Source organism: Pseudophryne corroboree, chromosome 9 (assembly GCF_028390025.1).
Source record: "Pseudophryne corroboree isolate aPseCor3 chromosome 9, aPseCor3.hap2, whole genome shotgun sequence".
NCBI classification, from domain to species: Eukaryota; Metazoa; Chordata; class Amphibia; order Anura; family Myobatrachidae; genus Pseudophryne; species Pseudophryne corroboree.
Genome location: NC_086452.1, coordinates 301551324 through 301574045, shown reverse-complemented (window position 1 = coordinate 301574045; position 22722 = coordinate 301551324). Strand labels below are relative to the sequence as shown.

At 43.5% G+C, this 22722-nt stretch overlaps 1 long non-coding RNA gene across 6 annotated transcripts in view; it reads left to right on the top strand.

Annotated features, from left to right (window-relative positions):
* The window catches only part of LOC134958060 (uncharacterized), a 34432-nt gene that overhangs the window by 6922 nt on the left and 4788 nt on the right, over positions 1-22722 (top strand). The gene's annotated exons all lie outside the window — the stretch shown is intronic.

Sequence of the window (22722 nt, the reverse complement as noted above, 5' to 3'; positions counted from 1 at the left end):
CATATGTGTGCTGCATTGTAGTTGTGCGCAGTATATAGTAGGAGGACAATGCAGAATTTTGCTGACCATCAGTATATATATAGCAGTATGGTACAGTAGTCCATTGCTCTACCTCTGTGTCGTCAAGTATACTATCCATCCATACCTGTGCTGCATTTTAGTTGTGCGCAGTATATAGTAGGAGGACAGTGCAGAATTTTGCTGACCACCATTATATATAATATATATATAGCAGTATGGTACAGTAGTCCATTGCTCTACCTCTGTGTCGTCAAGTATACTATCCATCCATACCTGTGCTGCATTTTAGTTGTGCGCGGTATATAGTAGGAGGACAGTGCAGAATTTTGCTGACCACCAGTATGTATATAGCAGTATGGTACAGTAGTCCATTGCTCTACCTCTGTGTCGTCAAGTATACTATCCATCCATACCTGTGCTGCATTTTAGTTGTGCGCAGTATATAGTAGGAGGACAGTGCAGAATTTTGCTGACCACCAGTATAATATATATATATATATATATATATATATATATATATATATATATAGCAGTACGGTACAGTAGTCCATTGCTCTACCTCTGTGTCGTCAAGTATACTATCCATCCATACCTGTGCTGCATTTTAGTTGTGCGCAGTATATAGTAGGAGGACAGTGCAGACTTTTGCTGACCACCAGTATATATATAGCAGTACGGTACAGTAGTCCATTGCTCTGCCTCTGTGTCATCAAGTATACTATCCATCCATACCTGTGCTGCATTTTAGTTGTGCGCAGTATATAGTAGGAGGACAGTGCAGAATTTTGCTGACAACCAGTATATATATAGCAGTACGGTACAGTAGTCCATTGCTCTACCTCTGTGTCCTCAAGTATACTATCCATCCATACCTGTGCTGCATTTTAGTTGCACGCAGTATATAGTAGGAGGACAGTGCAGAATTTTGCTGACCACCAGTATATATATAGCAGTACGGTACAGTAGGCCATTGCTATTGATATATTACTGGCATATAATTCCACACATTACAAAATGGAGAACAAAAATGTGGAGGGTAAAATAGGGAAAGATCAAGATCCACTTCCACCTCATGCTGAAGCTGCTGCCACTAGTCATGACCGAGATGATGAAATGCCATCAACGTCGTCTGCCAAGGCCGATGCCCAATGTCATAGTAGAGAGCATGTAAAATTCAAAAAACAAAAGTTCAGTAAAATGACCCAAAAATCAAAATTAAAAGCATCTGATGAGAAGCGTAAACTTGCCAATATGCCATTTACGACACGGAGTGGCAAGGAACGGCTGAGGGCCTGGCCTATGTTCATGGCTAGTGGTTCAGCTTCACATGAGGATGGAAGCACTCATCCTCTCGCTATAAAAATGAAAAGACTTAAGCTGGCAAAAGCACAGCAAAGAACTGTGCATTCTTCTAAATCACAAATCCCCAAGGAGAGTCCAATTGTGTCGGTTGCGATGCCTGACCTTCCCAACACTGGACAGGAAGAGGGGGCGCCTTCCACCATTTGCACGCCCCCTGCAAGTGCTGGAAGGAGCACCCACAGTCCAGTTCCTGATATTGAAATTGAAGATGTCACTGTTGAAGTACATCAGGATGAGGATATGGGTGTTGCTGGCGCTGAGGAGGAAATTGACATGGAGGATTCTGATGGTGAGGTGGTTTGTTTAAGTCAGTCACCCGGCGAGACACCTGTTGTCCGTGGGACGAATATGGCCATTGACATGCCTGGTCAAATGACAAAAACAAATCACCTCTTCGGTGTGGAATTATTTTAACAGAAATGCGGACAACAGGTGTCAAGCCGCATGTTGCCTTTGTAAAGCTGTAATAAGTAGGGGTAAGGACGTTAACCACCTAGGATAATCCTCCCTTATACGTCACCTGGAGCGCATTCATCAGAAGTCATTGACAAGTTCAAAAACTTTGGGTGACAGCGGAAGCAGTCCACTGACAACTAAATCCCTTCCTCTTGTAACCATGCTCCTGCAAACCACACCACCAACTCCCTCAGTGTCAATATCCTCCTTAGACAGGAAAGCCAATAGTCCTGCAGGCCATGTCACTGGCAAGTCTGACAAGTCCTCTCCTGCCTGGGATTCCTCCGATGCATCCTTGAGTGTAACGCCTACTGCTGCTGTTGTTGCTGCTGGGAGTCAATCGTCATCCCAGAGGGGAAGTCGGAAGACCACTTGTACTACTTCCAGTAAGCAATTGACTGTCCAACAGTCCTTTGCAAGGAAGATGAAATATCACAGCAGTCATCCTGCTGCAAAGCAGATAACTCAGGCCTTGGCAGCCTGGGTGGTGTTAAACGTGTGTCCGGTATCCACCGTTAATTCACAGGGAATTAGACAATTTATTGAGTTAGTGTGTCCCCGGTACCAAATACCATCTATGTTCCACTTCTCTAGGCAGGCGATACCGAGAATGTACACAGACCTCAGAAAAAGAGTCACCAGTGTCCTAAAAAATGCAGTTGTACCCAATGTCCACTTAACCACGGACATGTGGCCAAGTGGAGCAGGGCAGACTCAGGACTATATGACTGTGACAGCCCACTGGGTAGATGTATTGCCTCCCGCAGCAAGAACAGCAGCAGCGGCACCAGTAGCAGCATCTCGCAAACGCCAACTCGTTCCTAGGCAGGCTACGCTTTGTATCACCGCTTTCCATAAGAGGCACACAGCTGACAACCTCTTAAGAAACTGAGGAACATTATCACAGAATGGCTTACCCCAATTGGACTCTCCTGGGGATTTGTGACATCGGACAACGCCACCAATATTGTGCGTGCATTACATGTGGCCAAATTCCAGCACGTCCCATGTTTTGCACATACATTGAATTTGGTGGTGCAGAATTTAAAAAAAAAACGACAGGGGCGTGCAAGAGATGCTGTCGGTAGCCCGAAGAATTGCGGGCCACTTTCGTCATTCAGCCACCGCGTGCCGAAGACTGGAGCACCAGCAAACACTCCTGAACCTGCCCCGCCATCATCTGAAGCAAGAGGTGGTAACGAGGTGGAATTCAACCCTCTATATGCTTCAGAGGATGGAGGAGCAGCAAAAGGCCATTCAAGCCTATACATCTGCCTACGATATAGGCAAAGGAGGGGGAATGCACCCGACTCAAGCGCAGTGGAGAATGATTTCAACGTTGTGCAAGCTTCTGCAACCCTTTGAACTTGCCACACGTGAAGTCAGTTCAGACACTGCCAGCCTGAGTCAGGTCATTCCCCTCATCAGGCTTTTGCAGAAGAAGCTGGAGAGATTGAAGGAGGAGCTAAAACGGAGCGATTCCGCTTGGCATGTGGGACTTGTGGATGGAGCCCTTAATTCGCTTTACCAGGATTCACGGGTGGTCAATCTGTTGAAATCAGAGCACTACATTTTGGCCACCGTGCTCGATCCTAGGTTTAAAGCCTACGTTGTATCTCTCTTTCCGGCAGACACAAGTCTGCAGAGGTGCAAAGACCTGCTGGTGAGACACTTGTCAAGTCAAGCGGAACGTGACCTGTCAACAGCTCCTCCATCACATTCTCCTGCAACTGGGGCTGCGAGGAAAAGGCTAAGAATTCCGAGCCCACCCGCTGGCGGTGATGTAGGGCAGTCTGGAGCGAGTGCTGACATCTGGTCCGGACTGAAGGACCTGCCAACGATTACTGACATGTCTTCTACTGTCACTGCATATGATTCTGTCACCATTGAAAGAATGGTGGAGGATTATATGAGTGACCGCATCCAAGCAGGCATGTCAGACAGTCCGTACGTATACTGGCAGGAAAAAGAGGCAATTTGGAGGCCCTTGCACAAACTGGATTTATTTTACCTAAGTTGTCCCCCCTCCAGTGTGTACTCCGAAAGAGTGTTTAGTGCAGCCGCTCACCTTGTCAGCAATCGGCGTATGAGGTTACTTCCAGAAAATGTGGAGAAGATGATGTTCATCAAAATGAATTATAATCAATTCCTCCATGGAGACATTCACCGGCATTTGCCTCCAGAAAGTACACAGGCACCTGAGATGGTGGAATCCAGTGGGGACGAATTAATAATCTGTGAGGAGGGGGATGTACACAGTGAAAGGGGTGAGGAATCGGAGGATGAGGAGGAGGTGGACATCTTGCCTCTGTTGAGCCAGTTTGTGCAAGGAGAGATTGATTGCTTCTTTTTTGGTGGGGGCCCAAACCAACCAGTCATTTCAGTCACAGTCGTGTGGCAGACCCTGTCGCTGAAATGATGGGTTTGTTAAAGTGTGTATGTCCTGTTTATACAACATAAGGATGGGTGGGAGGGCCCAAGAACAATTCCATCTTGCACCTCTTTTTCCTTTAATTTATCTTTGCATCATGTGCTGTTTGGGGACTATTTTTTGAAGTGCCATCCTGTCTGACACTGCAGTGCCACTCCTAGATGGGCCAGCTGTTTGTGTCGGCCACTTGGGTCGCTTAGCTTAGCCATCCATCGACCTTGGTGCACCTCTTTTTTTCTTTGCGTCATGTGCTGTTTGGGGACTATTTTTTGAAGTGCCATCCTGTCTGACACTGCAATGCCACTCCTAGATGGGCCAGGTGTTTGTGTCGGCCACTTGTGTCACTTAGCTTAGCCATCCATCGACCTTGGTGCACCTCTTTTTTTCTTTGAATCATGTGCTGTTTGGGGACTATTTTTTTGAAGTGCCATCCTGTCTGACACTGCAGTGCCACTCCTAGAGGGGCCAGGTGTTTGTGTCGGCCACTTGGGTCGCTTAGCTTAGTCATCCAGCGACCTTGGTGCACCTCTTTTTTTCTTTGCATCATGTGCTGTTTGGGGACTATTTTTTAAATCTGCCATCCTGTCTGACACTGCAGTGCCACTCCTAGATGGGCCAGGTGTTTGTGTTGGCCAATTGGTTCACTTAGCTTAGCCATCCAGCGACCTTGGTGCACCTCTTTTTTTCTTTGCATCATGTGCTGTTTGGGGACTATTTTTAAATCGGCCATCCTGTCTGACACTGCAGTGCCACTCCTAGATGGGCCAGGTGTTTGTGTCGGCCACTTGGGTCGCTTAGCTTAGTCATCCAGGGACCTTGGTGCAAATTTTAGGGCTAAAAATAATATTGTGAGGTGTGAGGTGTTCAGAATAGACTGGAAATGAGTGGTGATAAAGCTGATTGTATACCTTAGAACACAAGCTATTTATTAATATCGTGAAGCCGTAATGGCCGCTGTCCCTCGTGCACGTGCTACGCACTTCGTACGCTATTTGCGTACAAAGACCTCGCACGTGGTACGCAAGTTACGTACACACGCTGCGCTGTGAGTATGGAATTCACACAGCGAGCGTACACACAGATAATAACCTTTTAAACCTTACACAGAGTATGCTTATACTGTAAATCTTAGTGTTGAGATACTGCAAGGATATAACACTGTTTAACCTTGGTCTGTAAGCTAGCTGTTTGAGCGATTGAGATGCTCAGCAACCCTTAATAACAAATGGTGAGACACACTCCTTGCTAAGGTTCCAACACCTTTACTAACAATATTTAACTAAGTAAAAGGGAAAAGAAACAGTTAACAGTTCATACACTACAGGCTAACATTAAAATCTAACAGAATAACTAAACAGAAATATACACAATAGCAAACGATCGCAAACACAAATACATCGACTAAGAATGAATGGCTAACATTAAAACGTGTAACAAAGTGGCCACAGAGAAACATACCATACGGGGAACACTCGCTAGCGCAACCGGATCCAGTCCTCCAATTATCAGAGATAAATGTTGAAGAGAGAGAGTACTGGCCGGTCTGGGGACAGTGACCCTTTTATACACAACATACAGTGTACTACAAAGGGCCCTACAATCTTATTGTTCATTGGACACAGGAATGTCCCTCCGCATTATAACAAAAGGTCATGGGTTAGTTTGAACAGGTGGGCTGTGACTATATCAAACTGCTCAGGTGGGAGGGAATCTGAGAATTCCCGCCGCATGGATAATGAACCGCAAATATAGTTAATGTCCAGAAACTACTAATAGACATAACTATACGCAGGAGCGATTAATCTTTACCTAACCAGCACCGGATTGTTCCTAATAAAATGTTCTTTAGTTAGGTACCAAACACCACTGCTCAAACCCTGTCTGACCCTTCGTATCATGCAAAGAGGAATTTCTCTGTCCAGCGACCAGTTACATTAAACAAACTTACAGAAATTATTAAGGGGAACATTATCTATAAAACATACTATTTGGTTTTATTATTTAACGATTGAGTTGCCCGCTAGACGCACACAAACTCTACCGTAAATGCACATACCACGCGCTCGAGCGCATGGCCGAGGAGGCGCCATCACGCAGCTGCGAGTATCCGCACGCATGGGAGAGAATGTGCACGTGCAGCGGGCAAGCGCATGAGGTGAATATATGGCAACGTGTAGCATGATATTTTTCCGACTTTGACAGTCCACCCTTTGGCAGTCATCAATAACTGCCACTTCCTAAAACAGTTCAAAAAAGAAAAATATATGTCATAATGTAAATACCATTTTATGATTGGGTAAAGGGAGGAGAGGAGCAGGTGGGAAAAAAGTATGACCTAGTGAGATAGTAGAAGCATGTGTGTATGAATCCATGTTTGAGGGGTCATGTATCATCGTGCCAGACGTGTTTTAAATCAAGCTTCGAGGTATTGCGAAGTATACATTTGAATTCCTTTTTATCCCGTATTACGGGTCTGTGGATGGGCTATCAAACTTTACCGAGCTCTTTTCGGCTTTTGGTTGCAACAAATGGGGGAGCACATTTAGTTGATGATACATGAATGGGGGATATGTGAGTGCTGATATCTGTATCTATATTCCCTATCGACTATGTGTGTCATTACCTGAAGGTTGTAGAGGTGAAGATAAGAAGCAATTATTATAAATGCAGTCGTAAACTATGTGAGTTTAATAGGCATTTGCCGATTGAGGTCTTGTCTTATGTCTTGTCTTGATGTACATGTTGTCTGATGTCTCTCGGTGCTTTTGCTATAAATAACGAGCAAAAGTTGTTCCATTATCCATAAAGTTACAGTCTCTAAAAGGCTATCGTAAAAGTTAAAGTCACTAGGGAAATTGGGGCTTGTAGCATAGTTCATCAATGGTCTGTATAAAAGAGGTTGTCAAATTCTTCTTCCAAGCGGATGTCTTCGTGCCTTGGAGGAAAACAAAGGAGAAACGGGTGAAAGAAACGGATCGTGGAATCACATTTCCATCACAACATTGTCTCTATCGTTGGGTCATAAATCAAATTAGTTGTTGTTATTACAGTGTCCTCGCTCCTTAAACTCATCATCCTGGTATTACTTTTACGCTTCGCTAAAACCTGAACGCATCTAAATATCAGGCCAACCAATATGACGACTCCTAGAATACACAAAAGAAATTTCCCTACATCCATAATAATACCTTGGGCCCATTCTCCTAAGCCCGAGAACCAATTTCGTGGGTTCAACCATGACACCCAACTGGTCAGCTCATTACCCACAGCAGCAAGTGTGAGATTGTGTTTCCTTCGAAACTCCCACTTTAATTGTAAAATGTCATCCATCTTTTGGTCTGTGACCTCGGCTGGGTCCTCCGTGCTGTTTGTAATGTACGTGCAACACTTTATTCCATATTGAGTTGCTAGGGTAACACAATACCCGCCTGTCACAGCTGTGAGGTAATTGAGAATCATCCTATGCTGAACCAGTTCTGTTTTGTAGGCTTGTAACTCTTTCCCAGTGTACCTGAATGTGTCGTCATACATTTCAGTGATATTGTCTAATAAATTTGCAAGCGCAGATATATATTTATAATTTATCACTCCTCTGGCGGTACGAGTGATATCTAACGCGAGTAGGAATTGAATCCCGGTGGATTCATGGATCAGATCAGAGGCTGAATGCTCTGTACTCTCTATCAGGTGCCGTTTAACGACGTGCTCGTAATGAGTGTGAGTATAAGGAGCTTGGGCACTGCGGTGAATATCTTTCATTTTGTTATGGGATACAGTCATTACTTCAGGCAGTACTTTTCCAATATAGCACAATCCCTCTGAGTTTGGGGCAAGCCACTTATACGCCTTCCTCCCGCATATGAAATATGCATCATCGGGGAGAACATATGGGACGGAGTATGACATTACCATGTTACAAATTTTCCATGTGAAATCTCCTAACCCTAATTCTCCCATCTGTTTAGTACACGTATCAGGTTGTATGATATGTGCACAGTATCCTGGTGATACTTCTCCAACTCGCATGGTCCTACTTCCTAGAGTGTACCTATACCGGAAAAATCTTCCATGGTCGGCTATCTGGCGTATAAGTTTTGTGTCTATGGGCATTCTGTCGGCTCTGTATGAAAAGGTCATGGTTTGATTACTCCAAGACACTTCCCAATTTCCCGGCTTTTGGGGATTGGAAATGTTAAAGCACACTAAGGACCTATCCACATGATATTGGTGGAGCTTCAAACTAGGAGGACTAGAGATATTAAACCTCTTGTCCACCGGCCTCCCACCACTTAACTCAAGTACCTCTCCTACAGTTAAAGGGAATGGTACTAGTCCTGATTTGCTATGACCTTGAGGTACTTGAGAGCATACCCAACAGTCTGTCTGATTTAACACTTTACCCACTAAGGAGTGATAGTCACTCAATGGATGCCGGTCCATGTGGACATTAAAACTGGACTGACATTTCTTGATGCACCAATCCTCAACTATATTGTCACAATGCCTACAGATGCAGTTCTCTTCAGCTAACAATCCTTCACAATTCCTTCTATTGTCAATGCTACCAGATCGTTTTCTGATACTCGCCTTGACTCGGAGATTATGTTGCTCTTGGAAATTTACGCCTGCATCCTGGTCATCAGAACCCATTCCCGATCCTCTCTCGACCTCCATGGTACTCTCACCGAAACAGACTGCTCTGATCAACATCATGGTCAACAGGAAAATCCGGATTACAGTCTCTCGGGGCAAGTCCATCTTAGAGGAGTAAAAGGAGAAGAATAAGAAGGGGGAAAGGAAATAGGAGGGAGGTGGGAACTGGAGAAAATAACAAATGGGAAAAAGAAATCTGGCTCGACAAGCTTCTGGTCTTATTATTCTCAGCGCTCAGGTGTCGTCTCTATCCTCCCTGAACAGACACTCTAGTGATACAACCTCTACCGTCTGTTCTTTATCACGGGACCTCTCTGGGTCAGTGACCTTTTTACAATGAGACGAATGGACCCAAGTCTCTCTCTCGGCAACCTTCAATGCTGTTGTGCTGGTCAATAAGACTTGATATGGTCCTTCCCATCTGTCAATAAGGCAACCTGAGCGTAGAAAATTCCGTATCATTACATAATCCCCAGGTTCAATGTCATGACAATTACTGTCTGGCAGATCAGGAATCACCAACTTTAGATTATCATTCTGATTCCTCAATTGCTTACTCATCTTAACCAAATACTTTACGGTTACTTCATTGTTACATTTCAAATCATCCTGGGGGTTAATCATAACATGGGGTTGTCGACCAAACAGAATTTCAAAAGGAGACAGATTAAGAGGGGACCGGGGAGTGGTTCTGATGCTGTATAGTACAATTGGCAAAGCTTCGGGCCATAACAGTCCTGTTTCAGTCATTACCTTGCTCAATTTATTTTTAATAGTGCTGTTTACTCTTTCCACCTTTGCACTCGCCTGGGGGCGGTACGGAGTGTGCAGCTTACTATTAATTCCCATCAACTTACACATTGTTTGAAAGACTTCACCTGTAAAATGGGTACCCCTATCACTTTCAATGATTCTAGGGATACCATACCTACACACAAATTCCTGCACAATTTTCTTTGCAGTAAATACAGTGGTATTTGTGGCTGCGGGAAATGCTTCAACCCAATTTGAGAACACATCAATACAGACCAATACATATTTTAAATTTCTACAAGGTGGCAATTGTATGAAATCAATTTGTATTACCTGAAAAGGGCCATCTGTCGGAGGGATATGGGATGGCTCTGTCGGTATTGCCTTTCCGATATTCTTCCTCAAGCAGGTGAGACATGTCATCGCTCTTTTACCCGCATGGGAAGAAAATCCTGGGGCGCACCAATAAGCTCTTACCAACTTACACATTCCTTCTTTGCCTAGATGAGTCAGCCCATGTGCCGCTTCCGCTAGACTTGGAAGGTACGATCTGGGTGCCACTGGCTTACCCTGTCCATCTGTCCAGAGTCCTGAGGACTCCTGGCCATATCCTTTTGACCTCCAAACTGCTTTTTCCTGTGGGGAACACAAATTTTGCATTTCACACAATTTCTGTGTGTTTACAGTATTAAATACCATCAGTTGTGTACTGTCTGTTTGTATGGGGTTACTAGCTACTGATTTAGCAGCTTCGTCTGCTCGGCTGTTACCAAGTGATACCGGGTCTTGGCTATATGTGTGAGCTTTACACTTGATAACAGCCACTCTGTCGGGTTTCTGTATCGCTGTTAGAAGTCTTTTGATGTGGGCTGCATGCGCTACGGGTGTGCCAGCTGCCGTCATGAAATTTCTGAGGCGCCATAGGGCCCCGAAATCATGGACTACTCCGAAGGCGTACCTAGAATCTGTGTAAATATTGGCTGATTTGCCCTTAGCCAATTCACATGCTCTGGTTAGGGCAACCAGTTCAGCAACTTGTGTTGAGTGTGGTGGGCCTAGCGGTTCCGCTTCTATGGTACCTTGGTCATCTACGACTGCGTATCCAGTACACAAGTCTCCCGAGTCCGTCTGTCTGTGACAACTACCGTCAGTATAGAAAGTAAAATCTACATCTTCCGGTGGGTTGTCACTGATGTCAGGCCTTGCCGTGAAATTTTGGGTCAAATATTCCATACAATCATGCGTGTCATCTCCTGTATTAAATCCTCTTTCACCATCACTCTCATCCTCCACCCTTTGTGCCTGTCCAGGCACACCTGGGAGATACGTTGCAGGATTTAATGCGCTGCATCTCCTTATGGTGATGTTTATGGGGGCCATCAATGCCAATTTCCATCTTGTAAACCGCGCTGATGAGACGTGTCTGGTTTGGGCCGAATTCAGTAAGGCTGACACTGCATGTGGTGTATGAATTGTGAGGTTGTGTCCTAGCACTACATCTTCGCTTTTTGTGACTAGCAATGCTATTGCTGCAACGCTTCGCAAGCATGTGGGGAGGGATCGCGCTACCGTATCTAGTTGAGCGCTATAGTAGGCTACCGGCCTGCTGGCATCACCATGCTTCTGGGTTAAGACACCTGCTGCGCACCGAGCACTCTCTGTTCCGTACCGCTCAAAGGGTTTCCCATAGTCTGGCATACCTAATGCCGGTGCCTGCGTTAGGCACTGTTTGAGTCTCTCAAATGCCATCTCGGATTCGTCTGTGTGCGAAATCCGATCAGGTTTGCTTGATGAGACCATTTCCTGCAAAGGTAGGGCCAGTATGGAAAAACCTGGGATCCAGTTACGGCAATACCCACACATTCCTAAGAACGTTCTAATCTGTTGCTGGGTTTGTGGCAGGGCCATGTCACGAATTGCTTGAATTCTTTCAGCGGTAAGGTGTCTCAGTCCTTGTGTTAAACAGTGTCCCAAATACTTCACACGGGTCTGGCATAACTGTAACTTGTCCTTGGAAACCTTGTGTCCTGTGTCTGAAAGATGAAACAGGAGTTGTTTCGTATCTCTCAGGGACGCTTCCAGTGAATCTGAACACAGTAGTAAATCATCCACATACTGTATCAATATTGATCCACTCTCTGGTTGGAAAGACTGTAAACAATCATGCAGGGCCTGTGAGAAAATACTTGGACTGTCTATGAAACCTTGTGGTAATCGAGTCCAAGTGTACTGAACTCCTCTGTATGTGAATGCAAATAAGTATTGGCTGTCTGGGTGCAGAGGTACCGAGAAGAAAGCGGAGCAGAGGTCAATCACAGTGAAAAATTTGGCAGTGGGAGGGATTTGCATAAGGATGACAGCTGGATTTGGCACTACAGGGAATTGACTCTCAACTATTTTGTTGATCCCTCTTAGATCCTGCACTAATCTGTAACCCCTCCCCCCACTCTTTTTAACAGGGAAGATGGGACTATTGGCAGTGCTGGACGTTCTTACCAGAATGCCCTGTTGTAGCAAGCGCTCTATTACAGGGTAAACTCCTAACTCCACCTCTGGCTTCAGAGGGTATTGTGGGATTTTTGGAGCTATCCTACCATCTTTTACTTGCACAACTACTGGGGCTACGTTTGCCATCAATCCAGTGTCTTGTCCATCCTTGGTCCAAAGTGATTCCGGTATCTGGGAAATCATTTCCTCTACCTTGGACTGACACCTATTTACAACAACAGTGTGTGACATTAATCTTGTTGGGGAGTCTAGCATATCCTGCGCTTCCTGAGCGTGGTTTTCGGGTATGTCCAAGAACACACCTTCAGGAGTACAGTATATGACGCATCCCATTTTGCACAGTAAATCTCTCCCTAGGAGATTAGTCGAAGCCGATGCAGCCAGCAGAAAAGAATGCTTGGTATGCAAAGGCCCTATCGTAATCTCTGCTGGTTTGCGTAAAGGGTATTGTCGCACTACTCCTGTTACTCCCATGGCTGGAATTGTTTTACCAGTGGTTCTCATGCCCACGGTCGAATTTATCACTGACTTGGCCGCCCCCGTATCTACAAGGAAATTTAGAGATTTACCAGCTACATCAATTGTGACCTCAGGTTCATTTCCAAGGCTCGCAATTAATTTCACTGGCTGCAGACTACAGGTGTGGCCCCACCCCTATGGTGCGTGGTGAACTCCCTGCATTGCGCTGGCAGCTATTACCTGTGAAGGAGGTAAATGGGAATTATCAGAGACTTGCCAGTCTCTTCTTGAGGGATACCTTCTCGTTTCCCCTGCGTGTGGCTCATATCTCCGTCTTTGCGGTCCTTGATCCCAATCTCGTATGTCATGTCGTTGTCTAGGGTTTTTATATGCATTGTGTGGATTACTGGTGCAGTTACGTGCAAAATGACCTTCCCTATTACAATTGTAACATTTTACCATATGCGGCTTACCACCAGGGGTCTGAGATTTAGACTGAGGCGGCCTTGTTGTAAGGGCTTGGATACTTATAGCCATCAGTTTATCACTCTGTGACTCCCTGCGTCTTGTGATGTTCCTGTCGTGCCCAACAGCAGTCTCTCTTAATGCGGCCACCGACATACCTCTCCAGTTAGGTTGAGTGGTTTGCACCCTATTCTTTAATACCTCCTTTAAACCGTCCATCAAGACGGACACCGCTACCTCTCTATGGTGTACATTTGCCTCAATTTCCACGATCCCAGTATATTTAGCCATTTCCTCCAGTGCCCGGTGGAAATAGTCAGAGGCAGTTTCTCCTTCCGTTTGTTTGATGGAGAAAATTTTATTCCATTTTACCACAGCTGGGAAGTATATTCCCAGCTGCAGATTGATCCTGGTTACATTATCTTGATTATACTCATCCGTAAGGGGTACTTCTTCATCTAATTTACAGTCAGCTATAAATTTCACAAGGTCAATACTAGAGGGCAGACATGCCCTCAGTAGTGTCCGCCAGTCTTTGTTGTTGGGTTCAGTGGAGTTACCCAGGTCCTTAATGCAGCTAAATATTTTCTGGGATCAGGAAATTCAGACAAAATTGTTCTTTATTCTGCTCGGGACCAGGGACAGTGCATTGCAATATTCCTGATGGGTGTGACCCCATTTGTGTCGGTCTTCCCATTGGGGACCGCTATCACTCTAACAGGATTAATATTAATTACTTCACTCTGGGTTGATTCTACAGTGGGTGGTGCAACAGTTTCAGCATATTGTACAGTGCCGTACTTACCTCTAGATACAACCTCACCTGTCCCTGAACTATGTGCCTTTGATACCACTCTTACTGGTTGGGCGATGCCCACTGAAGTATCGTTTATGGTGGCCGCTAGAGAGAGAGCTGAAATCGTAGTGGGCTCATCTTCCTGGTCGTATTCCTGGGGGAAGTTTAAAATGGGATACAACTTGCATGGGTTAGCGTTAGTATCAACATTTGCATTAACTTTCATTTTATTCTTATCATTACTACATTGGTTAAGTGCACCCTTATCGTACGCCCGCATGTCATTCTCTGCAGCCACTTTGTCCCCTACTATATACGGTGGTGGTGCCGTTGCTATCAGACTCCTACCAGGATTTGAATTTGCTTTCTGAGCTAATTCCTGTTGTATTTCACTTTCCTGTTGCCATACCTGTAAACAATCATAATGTCTAATCCTCCGCTTTGCAGATTTTATTTGGCCTATCCTTTTTCTTAGATTCTGCAATACCTCAGGGTTCAAACTGCCTACCCGGGGAAACTGTTCCCCATCATCCTCTGTCATTCGTTCCCATTCTTTGCAAAATACCTGTGTGTGTGATCCGTATTTTTCACACATTATATACCGCGCTGACCCTTTGGGCCAACAAATACCAACGTGAACCCTTGTTGGACGTCCCTTCTTTGAACAACTGGCCCCCATTGTTTGCAGATATTGCTGTCTCAGCGAATTCTTACAAAACAAACCAAGTTGCCCGCGGTAAGGCGACGGTGAAAGTTCAACTAGTGCCTTCACTCACTTTACGTCCCAATTGGCCAGTACGAGTTCCAGCAATGTGCCCACCACTGGACGTACCCAATCCGCGGGATCTTTTTGTAACCTACACAAATCACGTTAGAATGTACAAATAGCGTTTATGATCCCACAGTAAATTTTAATGGGTATCAAGGTAACAAACTAATGCACACAATTACGTGCGGTCCAGTCGCACTGCGCATAAGTAACTTAATATTTATACGCTGTACGACCAACGGAATCAGTTGTTTAGGCTGCGAAACCTTCAGCCGGAGCTCAATCTATATGGGTAATACGCAAAACCCCCCGGGCTGCGCTTAAACTTTCGCAATCCTTTTGTCTGCGGATACTACTTGCTCCTTTTTACCTTGTAATGTTAACGCGGGCAAGCCAGTCCCACGCCACCAAGTGTCCACTCACCTGATGTGGTCTCCGACGGGATCCCGATTTCTGGGTTCACAAAATAATACCTTTATTTCCACACTCACTCCTACTCACTCATATACACACTGATCTTTCTGTACAGAAATTCCTTTCATACAGGCAGTAGTTCAATCCCTGGGTTTTGCAGTAGAAGAAGGTTCTCTTTTAACTAAGCTTTTTGGAAACTGAACAAACCTGTGCTATTATCAGGTGGCTATACTATACCGCCCCCACTAAAACAATGTTATCGTGTGATTTGAGTTTCGGTGGGCATATCCGTACGCCACGTTGCGTATACACGCCACGTGCGTATGCCTTTGTGTTGCGTACGTAATCTCGCACGTTGCCCGAGACACGTATGCACAAAGTCCAGATATGCCCACAGCAACGCAACTAACACGCTTCTATAAATGTAAACGATGTTCAACTGTAATCGCTTACCGTACCCCACACAGTGGCCCTCATTCCGAGTTGATCGGTCGCAAGGCGAATTTAGCAGAGTTACACACGCTAAGCCGCCGCCTACTGGGAGTGAATCTTAGCTTCTTAAAATTGCGACCGATGTATTCGCAATATTGCGATTACTAACTACTTAGCAGTTTCAGAGTAGCTCCAGACTTACTCTGCCTGTGCGATCATTTCAGTGCTTGTCGTTCCTGGTTGACGTCACAAACACACCCAGCGTTCGCCCAGGCACTCCCACCGTTTCTCCGGCCACTCCTGCGTTTTTTCCGGAAACGGTAGCGTTTTCAGCCACACGCCCCTGAAACGCCGTGTTTCCGCCCAGTAACACCCATTTCCTGTCAATCACATTACGATCGCCGGAGCGAAGAAAAAGCCGTGAGTAAAAATACTTTCTTCATAGTAAAGTTACTTGGCGCAGTCGCAGTGCGAACATTGCGCATGCGTACTAAGCGGATTTTCACTGCGATGCGATGAAAAATACCGAGCGAACAACTCGGAATGAGGGCCAGTATTTGCTATGCTGTGTGCGTGTCCTTTACAATTATTCCCTTAAAAATTATCCTTTATAATCTCAACTAAATAGCACCAGATTTCCTCAGCACGTCTCTAATAATCGATTCTAATGGCAACAAGAGAGTGAGCCGCAACAATGCAGATGTGTGCGTGCGTGCGTGCGAGTGTGCGTACGCAAAACAGAAATAAACAGTTTTAAAAGATAATAGCGTATTGTTCTTACCTTCCTACCTTCCAGTTTCGGATTCCACCCCAGCACTCCTACAGCGTAGCGTAACAGACGCTTATCTAGTCAGCACCACTGTATCCCTCACCACCAATACGGATACGAAGGGATACTGCGTTCCCGCCCTTTGCTGACGGATAAAGTCTGTGTTTGCAAGTGCGGATATGTGGTGGACGGACGAGGCTCAATTGATAAAGCTGATTGTATACCTTAGAACACAAGCTATTTATTAATATCGTGAAGCCGTAATGGCCGCTGTCCCTCGTGCACATGCTACGCACTTCATACGCTATTTGCGTACAAAGACCTCGCACGTGGTACGCAAGTTACGTACACACGCTGCGCTGTGAGTATGGAATTCACACAGCGAGCGTACACACAGATAATAACCTTTTAAACCTTACACAGAGTATGCTTATACTGTATATCTTAGTGTTGAGATACTGCAAGGATATAACACTGTTTAACCTTGGTCTGTAAGCTAGCTGTTTGAGCGATTGAGATGCTCAGCAACCCTTAATAACAAATGGTGAGACAAACTCCTTGCTAAGGTTCCAACACCTTTACTAACAATATTTAACTAAGTAAAAGGGAAAAGAAACAGTTAACAGTTCATACACTACAGGCTAACATTAAAATCTAACAGAATAACTAAACAGAAATATACACAATAGCGAACGATCGCAAACACAAATACATCGACTAAGAATGAATGGCTAACATTAAAACGGGTAACAAAGTGGCCACAGAGAAACATACCATACGGGGAACACTCGCTAGCGCAACCGGATCCAGTCCTCCAATTATCAGAGATAAATGTTGAAGAGAGAGAGTACTGGCCGGTCTGGGGACAGTGACCCTTTTATACACAACATACAGTGTACTACAAAGGGCCCTACAATCTTATTGTTCATTGGACACAGGAATGTCCCTCCGCATTATAACAAAAGGTCATAGGTTAGTTTGAACAGGTGGGCTGTGACTATATCAAACTGCTCAGGTGGGAGGGAATCTGAGAATTCCCGCCGCATGGATAATGAACCGCAAATATAGTTAATGTCCAGAAACTACTAATAGACATAACTATACGCAGGAGCGATTAATCTTTACCTAACCAGCACCGGATTGTTCCTAATAAAATGTTCTTTAGTTAGGTACCAAACACCACTGCTCAAACCCTGTCTGACCCTTCATATCATGCAAAGAGGAATTTCTCTGTCCAGCGACCAGTTACATTAAACAAACTTACAGTTATTATTAAGGGGAACATTATCTATAAAACATACTATTTGGTTTTATTATTTAACGATTGAGTCGCTCGCTAGACGCACACAAACTCTACCGTAAATGCACATACCACGCGCTCGAGCGCATGGCCGAGGAGGCGCCATCACGCAGCTGCGAGTATCCGCACGCACGGGAGAGAATGTGCACGTGCAGCGGGCAAGCGCATGAGGTGAATATATGGCAACGTGTAGCATGATATTTTTCCGACTTTGACAGTGGAAATTATGGTTATTGGGGTTAATAATACTATGGGATCCAAATGACCCCCACATTCTATGATTTAAGCTGTTTTTGAGGGTTTTTTGTAAAAAAAAACACCCGAATCCAAAACACACCCGAATCCGACAAAAAATTTTCAGGGAGGCTTTGCCAAAACGCGTCCGAATCCAAAACACGGCCGCGGAACCGAATCCAAAACCAAAACACAAAACCCGAAAAATTTCCGGTGCACATCACTAGTTCTTAATGTGTTGTATGATATGATCAAGCAGCAATGTTGGCAAAGGTTCAGGAGGGTGTGAGAGTAAAGAAAGAGAAAATATGTGAGGTTATGTGTAGAGATGTGCGTCTGGCACTTTTTGTGTTTTGGTTTTGGTTCTAATTCCTCTTTCGTGTTTTGGTTTTGGCTTGATTTTGCCAAAATCACCATTTTGTGTTTTGGTTTTGGATCTGGATGATTTTTTAAAAATAAATAAATAAAAACAGCTAAAATCACAGAATTGGGGTAATTTTGCTCCTACGGTATTATTAACCTCAATAACAATCATTTCCACTCATTTCCAGTCTATTCTGAACACTTCACACCACACAATATTGTTTTTAGGCCATAAGGTTGCACCGAGGTTGCTGGATGACTAAGCTAAGTGACACAAGTGGACAACACAAACACCTGACCCATCTAGGCGTGGCACTGCAATGGCAGACAGGAGGGCAGATATAAAAAAGGCCCCAAACAGCACATCATGCATAGAAGAAAAATAATTGCAATGAGGTAGTTTTATGACTAAGCCAAGCAACACAAACAATTGGCCCATATAAGCATGGCACTGAAGTGGCAGACAGGAGGGCAGATATAAAAAAAGGCCCCAAACAGAATAAAAATAATTGCAATGAGGTAGTTGTATGACTAAGCCAAGCGACACAAACAATTGGCCCATCTAAGAGTGGCACTGTAGTGGCAGACAGGAGGGCAGATATAAAAAAAGGCCACTAACAGCACATGATGCAAAGAAGAAAAAAAGGTGCACCAAGGTTTCTGTATGATTAAGCTAAGTGACACAACCACCTGGCCCATCTAGTAGTGTCACACAGTGACTGAATGTTGAGAGTGGGGCGCAATTGTTTGGTCCACTGACAGCATCTCCAGCACGCTCCAGTCATTTAAAAAAAAATTCTGCAATTGGTGGACTTATACGGCAGTACACCAGGACTAATACAGCAGTACCCCTGGACTCATACGGCAGTGTCACACAGGATGGCACTTTTCAAAAACTAGGCCCCAAACAGCACCTCATGCAAAGATGTCAAAGAGGTGCAATGAGGTAGCTGTATGACTAAACCAAGTGACACAAACAATACCAACTGGAATTATACGTCCAAGTCACTGGAATTAATTGGCAAAATTACTGGAATTTTACATCCAAATCACTGGAATTAATTGGCAAAATCACTGGAATTTTACATCCAGACCACTGGAATTAATTGGGAAGATCACTGTAATTAATAATTATTCATCCAAATCACTGGGATTAATTGGCAAAATCACTGTAATTAATAATTATATGTCCAAATCACTTGAATTAATTGGCAAAATCACTGTAATTATACGTCCAAATCACTGTAATTAATTAGCAAAATCACTGTAATTAATAATTACACGTCCAAATCACTGGAATTATTTGGCAAAATCACTGTAATTAATATACGTCCAAATCACTGGAATTAATTAGCAAAATCACTGTAATGAATAATTATACGTCCAAATCACTGGAATTAATTGGCAAAATCACTGTAATTAATTATTATATGTCCAAATCACTGGAATTAATTGGCAAAATCACTGTAATTAATAATTATTCGTCCAAATCACTGGAATTAATTGGCAATATCACTGCAATTATATGTCCAAATCACTGGAATGAATTAATGAATTTATTTATTAACAGTTTCTTATATAGCGCAGCAAATTCCGTTGCGCTTTACAATTTGAAACAACAATAACAAACTGGGTGATAACAAACAGTCGTAGAGGTAGGAAGGCCCTGCTCGCAAGCTTACAATCTATAGGGAAATAGGCATGTGTACACAAGGAAAGGTGCTATCTATTGCATAGAATGAGAAGACATGTGAGGATATGTGTGGACTGTACAGAGTGGATGCAATTTGATAAGAAGGTTTATGAAAGTTATGTGGGCGGTTCTGGAATTTGATATGCTTGCCTAAAGAGGTGAGTTTTCAGGGAATGCTTGAAGGTTTGGAGACTAGAGGAGAGTCTTATTGTGCGTGGTAGGGCATTCCACAGAGTGGGTGCAGCCCGATGAAAGTTCTGCAATCATGAGTGGGAGCGAGTAATGAGTGTGGATGAGAGACGCAGGCCTTGTGAAGAGTGAAAAGGTCGGGTTGGGAGATATTTTGAGATAAGCGAAGTGATGTACGTTGGTGTAGTTTGGTTAATGGCCTTGTGTGTGAGTAAAAGTATTTTATATTGAATGCGGTGGAGTACAGGTAACCAATGGAGGATCTGACAGAGTGGATCTGCAGACGATGAACGACTAGCGAGGAAGATAAGCCTCGCCGCTGCATTCAGAATGGATTGTAGTGGTGAGAGTCTCGTATTGGAAAGACCAATTAATTGGCAAAATCACTGTAATTAATAATTATGGGTCCAAATCACTGGAATTAATTGGCAAAATCTCGCAATCGCCTGCCTAGTGCAGTGGAATCTAGATGGGATTTGGTACTGGGGACACAATACCTCCATAAATTTTCTAAATCCCACTGCACTAATGGCGGATACCGGATGCATGTCTAACACCAACATAAGTGTCAAGGCCTCAGTTATGAGGGCTTCCATCATCATGTGCAGCTGAACCACTAGTCATGAACATAGGCCAGGGCCTCAGCCATTCCTTGCCACTCCTTGTCGTAAATGGCATATTGGCAAGTTTATGTTTCTCCTCAGACCATTTAAATTTCTTTTTTTGGGTCTTTTTACTGAACTTTGGCTTTTTGGATTTTACATGCTCTCTACTATCACAATGGGCATCGGCCTTGGCAGACGACATTGATGGCATTTCATTGTCTATGTCATGGCTAGTGGCAGCAGCTTCAGCACTAGGAGGAAGTGGTTCTTGATCTTTCCCTATTGTATCCTCCAAATGTTTGTTCTCCATTATTTTTCTGGAGTTATATAACACAATATGAGGCACAAGAGAGCGTACCCCAACACCCCTTAATTTGGAGTAAATAATATACAGCACAGTTATAATAGTAACAGAAAAGTGCCCAAAGCGCCAAAACAGATAAGCAGCAAACAAACTGGTCAGAAGGTATCCCCAATACCACAGTGAATCACATGAATAAAAGAAGTTAGACCAGATGACGTGCGCTAATCTAATAGCAATAAGCAATCAATACATCCCTCACAAATCTTCTGTCGTGAGATTGTAGGTATACTTCAGACAGTTGGAATCCATATGTGAGGGAAAAGAAATAATTCCAAATATGGTGTAATACGTTCCAAAAATTCAATAAAACCAAAAGCGGTCAATTTTGTGATTGATGGTATAGATGGAGGTTTACCAGATAATGTTAGAATAAAAGCCTTGTATATTGAATTTAAGATGTGTCTCGCTGGTGAAAACATTGCAGAATTGACATCTCAATAAGAAAAGTAAAGGTGGGGGTTTACCAAATTTCCATGAGGTATGGGCATGTAGGGTGTAATGATAAGGAGAAACCGCGTCCGGAACCTGTCTCCAAGGTCCAAAAACTCTGTCCGTCTTGTAAGCCTTTCACCAACAGTAGCACTCCTGTCATGCAATGCCGACGCATTTCGGGAACTCTCCCTTCCTCAATGCTGGTTTCTCCTTATCATCTTTTAATATCTTAACACAAAATTAATATCTATCATTTGAGTGGTCCCTGGCTCCACAGGATATTGCTAATCTACATTGATTGGTACTATTGAACCAAATATTTTACTGTATGGTAGATATCTATAGATGTTTAGCATCTTTACATCAATATCCGTGTATCTATGAGAGGTTGTGAATTCCTAAGGAACTATAGTGCAGAAAATCATTATTGTGCATTTCCCCCTCTATTAAGCATTACCAGCAGTCATACTTATCATATGCCCAATACTGGCAATATAAAAGTAGAAGCTGAATGCCATGACATTTAGCACAGTTTAAATAGCAACATTTGTTGCCAGTTCCATATATAGAGCAACACAGATTGAAATAATAAATAACTGTGGCTAACAAATAACAAGCAGCTATATCCTTAATATGCTCAATACTTTCAGTACAAAAATACGGACAGACTGCCAAGAATCTTGATTGCGCTCATATAGCAACAATTGTTGCCAGTTTCTGTACATAGATCAACACAGATTGAACAATTAATAACTGTTGTTAATAAATAAAAGTCAGTAGACACATTACAGACACCAAGGCTTGGATAGAAACATTAAATCTTTATTTACTTCTCTTTTCAAGGTTTTATTGAGAAAAATATGCATTGCATTTAGAACTTTATAGAGTATATCACTCGGATATAGGTGCAGTCATGAATTATATACATAGATGTGTGTGCACTGGCATATAACAGATATATTATAAATAAAGAGGATAATGGCAAAGAAATAACATATTGACATCTTTAAGATATACATAAATAATTGGAACTTAGAACATCAATACTCATTATAAGAGTTACTCATCATAAGAGTATAATAGATATATAAGAAATAACAGACGGCACACGATTTGGTTTTAAACTGTATTATTTTTACACATAGACGGTAATCTAATAAGAAAAAAATATTTTTTTCCCTCACGTTTTTCTATTTCTATATTGTTTTTAATATTTCGCTTTGTGTGACCTAGTACTCAGGTCACAATAATACC